Below are 11,886 nucleotides of genomic sequence, written 5' to 3' on the forward strand. Positions count from 1 at the left end.
CCTCTTGAAGAGGCGTGGGAAGAACTTCCTTAGGGAATGGTATCACACATGGTTGTGAAGTGGGAAGCTCAGAGTCCTCCAGAGGCTGGCAAAGCATTCTGAGGAGGAAGAGATATAGAAGGAAAGAATGGAAAGGCAGGCAGGAGCCAATCATGTGTTAGAATGTTATTTCAAGAGCAGAGAGAAGCTCTTTCTTTAAGTAGAGAAGAAATGGGTAGGAAATATCAGAAAGGGAGACAGAACATAAAGACTCCTAACTCTGGGAAACGAACTAGGGGTGGTGGAAGGGGAAGAGGGTGGGGGGTGGGGGTGAATGGGTGACAGGCACTGAGGGGGGCACTTGACAGGATGAGCACTGGGTGTTATTCAGTATGTTGGCAAATTGAACACCAATAAAAAATAAATTTATTATTAAAAAAATAAATACATAAATTTTAAAAAAAGACCTTGAGCTGCTGTGTGGGGCATAGATTGGAGGGACAAGAGTGGAAGCAGATTCATTCTATGGGGGATGGGATGGCCCATACTGAGTAAGGGTTCAGGATCCAAGTCAAGTCAGCAGGAATTTGCAGGAGGACAAAACCTTCCTTCTCCAAGCCCATGAGACTGGACAGCAGGTAATGGGATAAGGAGACCAAGGCAGGTCCTCTTGGCTCCATAGTTCCATAGACACAAAGGTTCTGCCTGAAAACGTACCTGAACACAGGTGTAATGAGCCTGCCAGGGTCATTCCTGTCCCTTCTGGAGCTGGAGGAGGTTTGAGGCTGCTGCAAGGCTTCCTCGCCGTGGCTGTAGGTAGCAAGGGCACCCACGTAGGGGAGGTGAGGCAGGGGTTGATAAGACAGCACATTAGGTGGCCCCATATTCTCTCTGCCTTCCTTCTTTTTATAACAAATAATCTCCTCCCAACACCAGGGTACATCGTGTTCTTCTTCCTGGTTGTAGATCACCTGGGCTTCTATGCGTTCCTTATGTTTCTGGCAGATAACTGTAAGCAAGCAGAGCCCTGGAGCAGAAACACAGATGGCAAGAGATATCCCAGCTTAAGCTTTGAGCAGCTTTCTCTAAATCAACCGAGTTAGTGAAAGCTTAAACAATTCAGCCTTTGCTTTGGAACTTCCAGGTCCCTACCTCAGAGCAGCGACAGATAAAACCAAGCACACCTTGAAAATATTCAAGGTCTTCCTGTTGGAGAGGATATTACTCTGAACACCTTAATCTGGCTCATGAGACTCTGCGTGACCTGGCACTCAACTACCCTCCAGCCTGATCTTCCACTTCTCTTCTGTATGTGTCTTATGCTCCAACACAACTGTGCTATCTACTGTTCCCAAATATATCCTGTCTTTTTCCACCCCTGAGCCTTTACTTATGCTATTCTTCCTACATGCAAGGTCCTTCCTCCTCCACTCATCTCCAAGTATCTAACTCACACCTATCCTCCTCATCCACACAGCAGAATTGCTACCTTATTTTTTCTCTATACATATATATATGTATAGTTGAAATTAGTGTATGCATATATATACAAATGCTATATATGTATATATGCATTAGATATGTGTATATGTCTATATATACATGTATATGTCTCTATATACATATATAGCTTCTCTTAAATATAGTTATGGGTCCACATCTCTTCTTTACAACTAGCTTGCGAGCTCACTGAGATAAGAATAGTTCCTCTGGAACTATTAAAACAAAGTATCTGCTCATAAATACTTGTTGGGTATGTATTTTCAGCACACAGTTCTTTAAGCCCTAATGCTGAAACAAACTCAAGTGGTGTAGCCTGCCATAAAAAGGCAGGCTACAAGGTACTGTGTGCATTTAGGTCTCACTTTTTGTAAATACCTATGTCTGCATGTGTATATATACAAATATCTAATTATATATAGATATATAGGATCTACTCTAAAATAATAATAGCATTTATCTCTTTGAGATGAACCTACAGATGTATCTTTTATCTTCATTTTTAAATCATTATGATTGATTTTATCCCTTCACAACACAAAGCCAACACAGCTCTTTCTTAAACAAAATCAAACAATATAAACATTATAGAATTAAAGCTCTCTACAAATCTCTCTTTTGCAAAAACATGCCACTTAAAGTTATGTGAATCATTTTTCAAGTTTTTTCATGAATATTCAAATATCCTATGTAGTAATCATTCTTTTCAAACTATGATATTGATCTGCTATTCCCTTTTTTTTTCTTGCTTAATGATATATCCTAAATTCATCATAGGTGATTTATTTACCAAGTCCTTATTGACAGACATTTGGGTTACATCTATTTTAGCTTATGCTATTGCTATTATAAATAAGACAAAATCTCTAGAGATAATTTTGCTTTGTTTCTTTGTTTTCTAAATTTTTAACCACAAATATTTTCTATCATCCTAAAACAGTACCTTTATTTTGAAAAAATGGAGTATCCAGGCCACCTCTCTGTTCAGAATTTCATTAAATGCTCTCAATTCATTCATCCATTCAACAAATGGGTATTGACTATCGACCATGAGCAAACTGGATACCTATATTCCGGTGGAGAAGATCAACATTTAGCCATAATAAGCCAGTTAAAATCACAGCCTCTGATAAACCCTATTGAGGAAATGGGCGAGGTGCTCTGATCTAGTTGAGAGGCCTGATTTAGTTTGGGGAGCATTTTGTCTGAAGGCTGGGCAGTCACTACGAAGAGAAGGTTGAGGGAGAAGGGAAATGTTCCACAAAGGATACTTCCAGTGGCTTGGAGCTTCCTAGGGCCAAAGATTGGCCAGAAAGGTCGGGGTGGAGGAGGGGCATGGGGAAAGGGACTGGTAGGTCTAGCTGAAATTCTCATCATCCTTTCTTATCTGTAGGTTATTAAACAGCCAATGGGACCACAAGCGACTGCTGGGCCCAGCGCTCGCTCGTGTCTCCCACGTCCACGGCCCAGGCCCACTGGGGACATCCACATAAGCGCAGTGTGGGCACTCCCTTCTTCTGGCGCTGCTGGTGTTCATCTGGAGCCTCCCTGGCCTACAGACCTTCTCCACGCTGGCCAACATTCTCATGCTTGGAATCCTTGTCCTCATCTTCCAGCACCTCTTCCAGGCAGGTTCCCCACCCCAGGCCATCCCCTTGGTAGATGTGCGCGTGGGTGTGTGGGCACGAGCACATGCATTTACACACATAGGTGTGTGTGGAACCAAAATCTGGAAACACACCTTCCAGACTGTTAATGATGTTCTCTGCAGAAGAAATTTAAGGTTGAGATGTGCTTTTTTGTTTGCACTATTTGACGTGTACAGGATCATCTCAATATTTTTTCCACTGTTTTCTTAAGGGAACGTCTATTTTTTTTTAATGCCCAGACTGCATAGAATGAATGCATCTCTGCCACTCCAACTTTTCTGTACTTTGTTTACATAGATAACATTTACATATATGTCCCCAAAGTCAATATAACAGATTTAACCAAACAATCAGTGACAAAAGCCTCAAGGCATTTCTTAAATTGTTTTATATTACAGATGCAATCAAGCGTGGGAATCCCACATAGCTTGAAAGGCAGAACAAAGGTCCACAAAAAGGATGTGGAAGATGTTACTGTAGATAAAGCAACTTTTTGCCACATCAATTTGTCCTGAATATCACATTGTAAGCATTTATAGCCAAACATAGTTTATTGCTTACCTATAGACATTTAACTGAATTTTACTTATGTTTCCAAAATTGGTTATGTGTTTGGCATTGATGTGTCATGTGACATAATTTTTTCCATTCAAAATAATAGGAACTTGTTATCGCATCTTTGTACAGGTTGTGAAATTTTAGGAGATTACTGATATCAAGAAGAGTTTCCCCGGGCCACTCAACAAGTATACCTACTGTATACCTTTTGTTATCAGAGACAAACTGTAATAAGGTCTCTTACTCAACTCAATTAAATGTAACTGGGGAAAGGAGAATGTAGGACAAAGATCCTTCAGGGAACTTTCCTGGAACAGCCAAGCCCCAAGAAGGATCCTAAGTCAGTCAGGCTTCAGGGGTAGCAAAAACCCAGGAGTCAGGCCACATTAGGGCTTCTGATGTCTCTGCTCAGGTTGGCTCTGTGTATTGGCTTTCTTTCTCTTGATGTGAACCAACCCTGCCCCTAGATCTTAAGTTTTAGATTTTACCATTTTTTGGCACTAGAAGAACACAAATCTGAGTTCTAGCTGGTCCCAAAAATCCAGGGAAGGAATTCACTGGTTCAGCTTGGGTCAGGTGCCATCCCTGAACCAATTAACTGTAGTGGGGGAAGCACTCATAGAAACTATAACTGATAGAAAGGGGTCAGGCCACTTTAGAATGTTGAAGGAGGGCAGGCCCAGTGGCTCAGTGGTTTAGCGCCACCTTCAGCCCGGGACGTGATCCTGGGGACCCAGGGTTGAGTCCTGTGTCAGGCTCCCTGCGTGGAGCGCTTCTGCCTCTGCCTGTGTCTCTGCCTCTCTCTGTGTCTCTCATTAATTAATAAATAAAATCTTAAAAAAAAAAAAAGGAATGTTGAAGGAGAGTTGTTGAGTAGATAATCCCATAGATATCCTTAATAAGCCTTGACGAAAGAAAAAATAAATGAATAAAGATTGGGCATAGTCCATCCCTAGCCTTCAACTTTGCTCATCCACAAGGCACAAAACCTTCCCCCCTAGACATCCAACAGGTGTAAGGTCAATCAAAAAAGGCCTGAAATGTGGATTTGAGTCCTAGCTTTGCAACTCACAAACCATGTGATCTTGAATAAGTCATGCTTTAAAATCAAGCTAACAATTTTTATCTTGTTAGGCTGTTGTGGTTTAAACTACTTTGTGAAAACTCAGTGATTCTCAGGCAGCAGAGCAAGTTTAGCGGGTTCAGGTATCCACTCTAGAGCAGTGGTTCTTAAGCAGGGGTAATTTGCCCCCCAGGGGACATTTGGCAATTCATGGAGACATTTTTGGATGTCACAACTAAGAGGGTTCTCTCCACTGGCAGTTAGTAGGTAGAAGCCAGAGATGCTATGTAACATCCAGCAGTTCTCAGGACAGCCTCAGTCAGTAGCACTGAGGTTGAACATCTCTGCTCTAGAGCCAGGTGACCTGAATTCTATTTATAGCTCTCCCATTTCAACTTTGACAAGTTATCTCACTTTTTTAGGCCTCAGTTTTCTCATCTGGGAAATGGGACTGATACCAGTACCCATCTCCTAAGGCTGTTCTGAGGTTCAAACAGATTAATAGACATGAAGAGCTTGGGCCCCTATCTGGAACTTAGTAAGTTAGTAAGTACCACTAAACATAAGCCATTACCTCCCCCAAACCTGGCTAGGCAGCAGAATCACCTTGAGATCTTATTTAATAACAGATCCCCAAGCCCTGCTTTAGTTGTACTGGATCTGAATCTTTGGGATTAGAATCTTTTTCTGTTTTGGGGGGGGGGGGTGTTGGTTTTTTTACTTCCCCAGCTGGTTTTGATGATGGGCCAAGCATTGGAGTGACTGTTCTAAAGCATTACTATGCCCAAGCATTGTCTTGGGACCGGAAGCATCAGCAGCATCTCAGAGCAGGGCAGCGCAAACTCCAGGGTGCATACAAACCACCTGGGGACCTTGTCACACTGCAGGTTCTGATTCAGGAGATCTGAGTAGGGCCTGAGAGTCTGCATTCCTAACAAGCTCCCGGGCGAGGCCAATGCTGCCAGTCCTCTGGCCACATTCTGCATCACAAAGCTCTAAAGCACTTTATATACATATACATTATGGTGCCCAAGACTGGACTCAGTTATGGACTCAAAGCCTGTCTAATTCCAATCAGGACTGAGCTCAGATAGCTGCCACTGGTTCTGCTTTTCAGCAGCCAAAGCAGGATAAGGAAAGGATACTGCACATGAACTCCAGATGGTCTCTACCTCCAGTGGACCATCTCCCCCTCCCCAAGCCTGAGCAACAGTGGAAGCCCCTACTCACCCTTTCAGGTCACCCTGGCTGGAAGATCTCTCTGTTCCCAGAAAGAATAAAATACCCTCAGAGGCTTCTGGAGACAAGTTTGCTGCAAACAACCTGGCGATCATCTTGTTTACAAGTGGATTTTTAAGGTGTTCCTTTTCATGGCTGGTGTCTCTTGAAGAGCATTGTTCTTAAGCTGTCAGGCCTCACCAGACTCCAGGATTCTGTGTTTTTACAGAGTCAGAGATTTGGACTGGACCTGGAAATCATTTAATTCATTGGTTTATCAAAGTATGTTTCCATACCTCTGGTGGTGTATGTAATGAGTTTAGGGGGGAGATAGTTAGGTAATACTTGTTCATTTTCTTAATTACGTATTTGTATTAATTCATTCTCTTCTACCTATGGCAATTTAGACTTACATTATAATCTTTTATTTTTTTATTTTTTTTAAATTTTATTTATTTTTTAAAATTTTTTTTATTTATTTATGATAGTCACACAGAGAGAGAGAGAGAGAGAGAAGCAGAGACACAGGCAGAGGGAGAAGCAGGCTCCATGCACTGGGAGCCCGATGTGGGATTCGATCCCGGGTCTCCAGGATCACGCCCTGGGCCAAAGGCAGGCGCTAAACCGCTGAGCCACCTAGGGATCCCCACATTATAATCTTTTAAAAACAAATATTGTTTTGAAATATTGACTTGTTGAAAAAAATATATAAGTAGAGCACATGTATAATAAATGACTGAAGTTCAGATATGCTGTTTTAGTTCAACTTCCCTATTTTGGGGAAGGAGAAACCAAAGCTAAAAAAGCCCTGAGCCTGGATTTTCTAATCCTTAAAATGAAGATAATCTTACTCTGTAGGGCCATGGTGATAATTAAACAGTCCATTTAAAGAATTCAGTACATGCCTGACCCCTCATAAAGACCTAAGAAATATTAGCTGCTCACATCTGTATTAGAGAGGAATCTTCTTAATAGGATCACTTCTTGGAGCCTCAGGCTTACCGTCTGTAAAATTAAGGCATCAGATCAGAGGGCTTGGCATCTGTGGCCTTCAAACTCCCTTATTTTCTCACTGAGTTCAGGTCTTCAGTTCTAGAGAGTGGCTGAGACCAAAAGGCCAACTTCTATCCCTACTCCATCCAAGTCCCCAGCACACCTACATGTGGAGAAATCGAGGTCCAAACACTTGCCTGGTGATTTCTGCCCTAGAACTCAGCCCCTCTTGCTCTCAGTTCTGTCCTGACTTTCCTATGGCTTTTCTCTCCTTAAATAAACAAAGCCCGTCCACCACGGGCGGTGGTCAGCAGAAGGTTGAACATTGTAAAACTCTGCTGGCTGGCTGGCTCTCCATATGCTGGATTTCCAATGTGTTTTCTCAAGGCCAATTTGATCATACCCATGATCATTTTCCTCTGCCCTCCCAGGTTTCTCTGTTAGGAAATCCTAGACCCCTAGTGGCAAACCTGAAGACCTGCCCTTTGTTCTTCAGGACAGCCACCCCTGCTTTCAAAGGTATTGGGGTGGTTAAGTTGGCGATGGAGTGAGGATCCCATTCCCTCCCCAGATGAGGGTGAGGAAGCAGAGTAGTCTAGGTGAAGGGCACTGGCTATGGAGCCGAAAGATACGGGTTTGAGACTGGCTTCGTCTTTTCAAGCTGTATGATCCTGGGCAAGCTATCTAATACCTCTAGGAGCCTCAGTTTCCTCATTTGTAAAGTGGTTTTATAATACTAACAAAACAAGGATGTTGTAAGGCCTTAGTTAGATAATGTAGGTAAAATAGCACGTTGTTGGCACAAAATAAGTCACCATCATTATTATTTTGTTTTGACGGTCCTTCACCAAGTGTGGGTGAGAGAAGACTAACACGCTAGAGAAAAATATCTGACAGAAAGCCTTGGGATGTTGGGCAAATCTTCTCTTTTCATGAGTCTTGTTTTACCTAGCTGTAAAATAGAACTGTAAACCTCTTTATGACAACCCCGACAGCAAGTTAACCTACTTAAACACATGGTCTTCATATTAAAAATTTACTATTTACTTTGCTATGTTCTTCATCTGCACTTTTGGATGCTAGAGAGATTTTAATGCAGCATGAGAAAAATTACTAAAAAAGCCAGCACTACAAGCGAATTTAGCAATGGTTTTCAAATAAATTTTTTATCCTGAGAGCCCTTTCAATGAAATCACAAGAGGAACACAATATTTAATACAAATCAGTACCTCACATACCTCAGAAAAAAATTATACACACACACGTATGTATACATATATCTATGTGTGGGAATATATATATATATATATATATATATATATATATATATATATCACACACTCACATGTACAGAGAAGATGGCAATAAAGTAAATGTGCTTAATTTTGGGGAACCCGGTGAAGGATATATGGGTAAGGCATAAGGGTATATTCTTGCAACTTTTCTGTAAGTCGGAAATACTTCCAAATAAATAGATCAGAATTTTATCCCCAACCTGAAGTGGTGCTCACATCCATACAAAGATAATAAAACCAGGGACTAGAAGCAACGAGCCTTGCCTAAGCACATAAGGCTCTGAAATTCCAAAGCCAAGGCTTAAGCCCTCACCTTCCAGCTTCTAGATCAATGCTTTTCTCTGCTTAGATTCTTCTTCTAATCTTCCTCTTCTTTTTAAACAGTTTATCTGTTAGTTCTGTTTTGACTGAAGTGTTACTGGGTCTCCCTGCCGCCAACTCCTCCACAGTTCCCTCCCTCCCTATACACACACACACACACACACGTACACACACGTGCATACATGAGTAAGGCTTCCTGAACTGTTATCCAGAGCTGATGCCCCCATGTTACTACTCTGAGACACAGAATCACAGATCATAGACGTTGGAGCTGGAATAAAGCATTCTACAGATTTTTCTAGAGACTAACACTATAAATTAGGACACATTTCTTCAGTACAATCTATATTCTTTTTCCATCCTTCGGTAAGGAGCTGTTGCATATTATGGTGTGTAAGGTAGTCTCCCCTGTAGTCTCCAAGCAAAAGGAATCCAAAATTATCCTGCAGGCCATACACGGGTTGTTGCTGGAAGGTCACCTTCCAGATCTGAAATTAGGGATGGTGCTCCCCCTGGTGGGATGCATGCCAAAGCACAACTCCTGCAAAGTTGTGCAGCTGTGCAGACAACCAGCTGGTACACTCTAAGATTTTCTGTAACAGCAATCATCATCATCCTTGGTCCACAAAGCTGCTCAGAGGTAGAGCCTTTCCTGGGCATGGAAGAGGACATTCACATAGGGATAGATGAACTAGAAGACGTTTAAGGTTTTTTCAATAACTAATACTGTCATAATTCAGTAGTTCCTTATACTTAGTGGTGCCATGTCTTGGAGTTTCTTTTTCTCTCTCAAGCTTTATGATGGTAGAGATGAAGGAATTTAGAATAATAAGTAGTGGTTAAATGAGGTCTCTACATAGATGGGGACCACTGTGTGATTATGGCCTCCTGTCCACAGGTTTTGCCTCTGAAAAACAAGATGCAGAACCATTCTCAGTTTCCACTCACCCTATGTGGAGGGATGTTCGAGATCACCATCCTAGCCTAGGGACCTTGGGCTATCTCAGGTTTAGGGCCATCACTCAGGCAAGCATCACCTTCAACCTCTCTAACTGCTGGTGAGTGAGTTCAGGCTTCAGAGACAAAAGGATGATGTGCAGGGTGGGGCTGGCCTAGCTTCCCCTTATCAGTGGGGAGTAGCAAGAGCATGAACGTGGATCAGGTCTTCAGTGTGGAGAAGAGATGCCAGGAAACTGCACCATAGAGAGAGGTGGACTGGGTGAATCAAGAGATCTGGACTCTTGTCTAGCATGGCCATTAATTTGCCTATGTTCTGGGCAGGATATTTTTTTCTTCTATGACTTAAGTTTCCCTATCTACCCAACACGGGGATTAGACAAATGCTTTTTAAGTGCCCTCCCAGCTTTGACTGAGGTATTACCAGATCTCTTTCATTTACAAGCAAGTGAAAGCCAATCCAGTCTGGCCTAAATTTTTAAAAAAGAAAAGAGAAGTCCACTCATATGTATAACTTCAGGCACAGCTGGATCCAGCTGTTTAAGTGGTATCAGCAGGACTCTGTCTTTATCTCTGCTTGTTTTCCTCTGCATGGACTTTATCAAGTAGACTCTTCACAAATACAGTATACAGTAGCAGATCACTGCTGGCAGCCTCTCAGTGACAGGCCATTCTCCCATCAGTCTCTCATAAAAAGAACTTCTCTTTTCTGAAAGGTCCATAAAATCCTTAGAATGAATTCTGATCCCTGAAGCAGGGGCCACATGTCCATTCTGAGCCAATCCTATGGCCAGTAGATGAAATGTGCCTATTGGTTGGCCTGGATTCTGAGCCTTGCTGGAGCAGATCTGCTCCCTGAACCTAGCCGACTCAGAGTGGGGACCAAGTGCTAACTGATCCCCATCAGCAGCTGGCTGCTCAGTTAATCCATTTGAGGCCCATGAACACGGACCATAATTGCAGTCAAATCTGAGGACCACAGATTATGTGATAGACATCCTTCCAACTTCTTAGTAAGCCAGAGAAGGTAATCATTGCAAAGGTGGTAAATGGGATATCACTAGAAGGTGGTTAACAGCTTCTTTTCTCTTTTGCTCACCACCTTGACTTCCCGGAAGTGCTCGGATTCTCAGGTATGTAGACCCCTTTTGGATTCTGCTCCCTGCTTTACACCCTTACATTAACATCCTCAGGAATATACTATGTGAATTAGATAAAGAGCTTAGCATGGTGATAATCACAAAGATCACAAAGAAGTGACTCAATAAATTTTCATTATCATTATCTTCCCCTGAAAATATAGTTCCATACATGTGATTCCCTTTAAAAAAAAAAATCTAAACCAAGATATATTGTTTTCCTTGTGCATGGCCTCTAACTGATTTTTGACTACTGTAAGTTTGGCAGAAAAAGAACTGAAATTAAGGGGTGCCTGGGTGGCTCAGTAGGTTAAGGGTCGGACTATTGATTTCAGCTCAGGTCATGATCTCAGGGTCATGAGATAGAGCTCCCCCCTTCCCTCCTATTCTGTTGGGCTCCTTGATGAGCAGGGAGTCTGCTTAAAATTCTCTCTCTCTCCCTCTGCCCCCTACCCTGCTCATACTCTCTCTCAAAACAAAACAAAACAAAACAAGAAATTCACATGCTTAATCTCATGTATAAATAATAAAAATTTAGAAACATGTACTGTGATCAGTTGGATTTCATTTTGAATGAGTAATTCACACTCATCGTTAATATAATGGAAAAGAAAGAATACAAGTACTTACTGAGCATTTCCCAAGTGGTTTACAGGCATGATCTCATTTGTCCTTAACATAGCCCCATCCGCCAAGGGAGATAACAGTACCAGGTCAAGGAGTCCTGACACAATTTGGCCACATTCTCTAGCCTTATGGAAAGGCTGATATGTGCATAACCAATGTATATTCCGTGTGAGAGGCTCTGGAACCTGAATGAGAACCAAGTGTTATAAGCACTGAGAAGGACAGTTAATCTTGACCAGTGAACAGAGAGGCTTCACAGCAGTCTCTGAGACTTGAATGATGAACAGGAATGTGACAGGTGATGATTGGAGGAAAGGGCATTCTTGGTGGAAGGAACAGCGTGTGTGCAGAAGCAGTGATGCTGAGGGTATGTCTCACTCTCAGGGGATGGCTCTCATTGTCTGGTATAGTTGCAGTGTTGAGCATGTGGGGTGGGGCAGAGGCAGGGACTGTTTGAGATGAGTCGGTGGGAAATTGCACTTGAAATATGATGGGCATTTAATCTCAAGCTCGGGTTTGACACTCTTTTTCTTTTTTTAATTTATTTTTTTATTGGTGTTCAATTTACTAACATACAGAATAACACC

At 42.2% G+C, this 11,886-nt stretch overlaps 1 long non-coding RNA gene across 1 annotated transcript; it reads right to left on the reverse strand.

Moving 5' to 3' along the window:
• Positions 1-450: 450 nt before the first annotated feature.
• LOC140632445 (uncharacterized) lies at positions 451-11,578 on the reverse strand. The gene is made up of 4 exons (XR_012030012.1): positions 11,303-11,578; positions 5,980-6,217; positions 2,423-2,545; positions 451-1,006 (listed from the first exon to the last, which is right to left on the reverse strand). It is a non-coding gene; the product is annotated as an uncharacterized lncRNA (long non-coding RNA).
• Positions 11,579-11,886: the final 308 nt, after the last annotated feature.

This window comes from Canis lupus, chromosome 4, assembly GCF_048164855.1.
Source record: "Canis lupus baileyi chromosome 4, mCanLup2.hap1, whole genome shotgun sequence".
NCBI classification, from domain to species: Eukaryota; Metazoa; Chordata; class Mammalia; order Carnivora; family Canidae; genus Canis; species Canis lupus.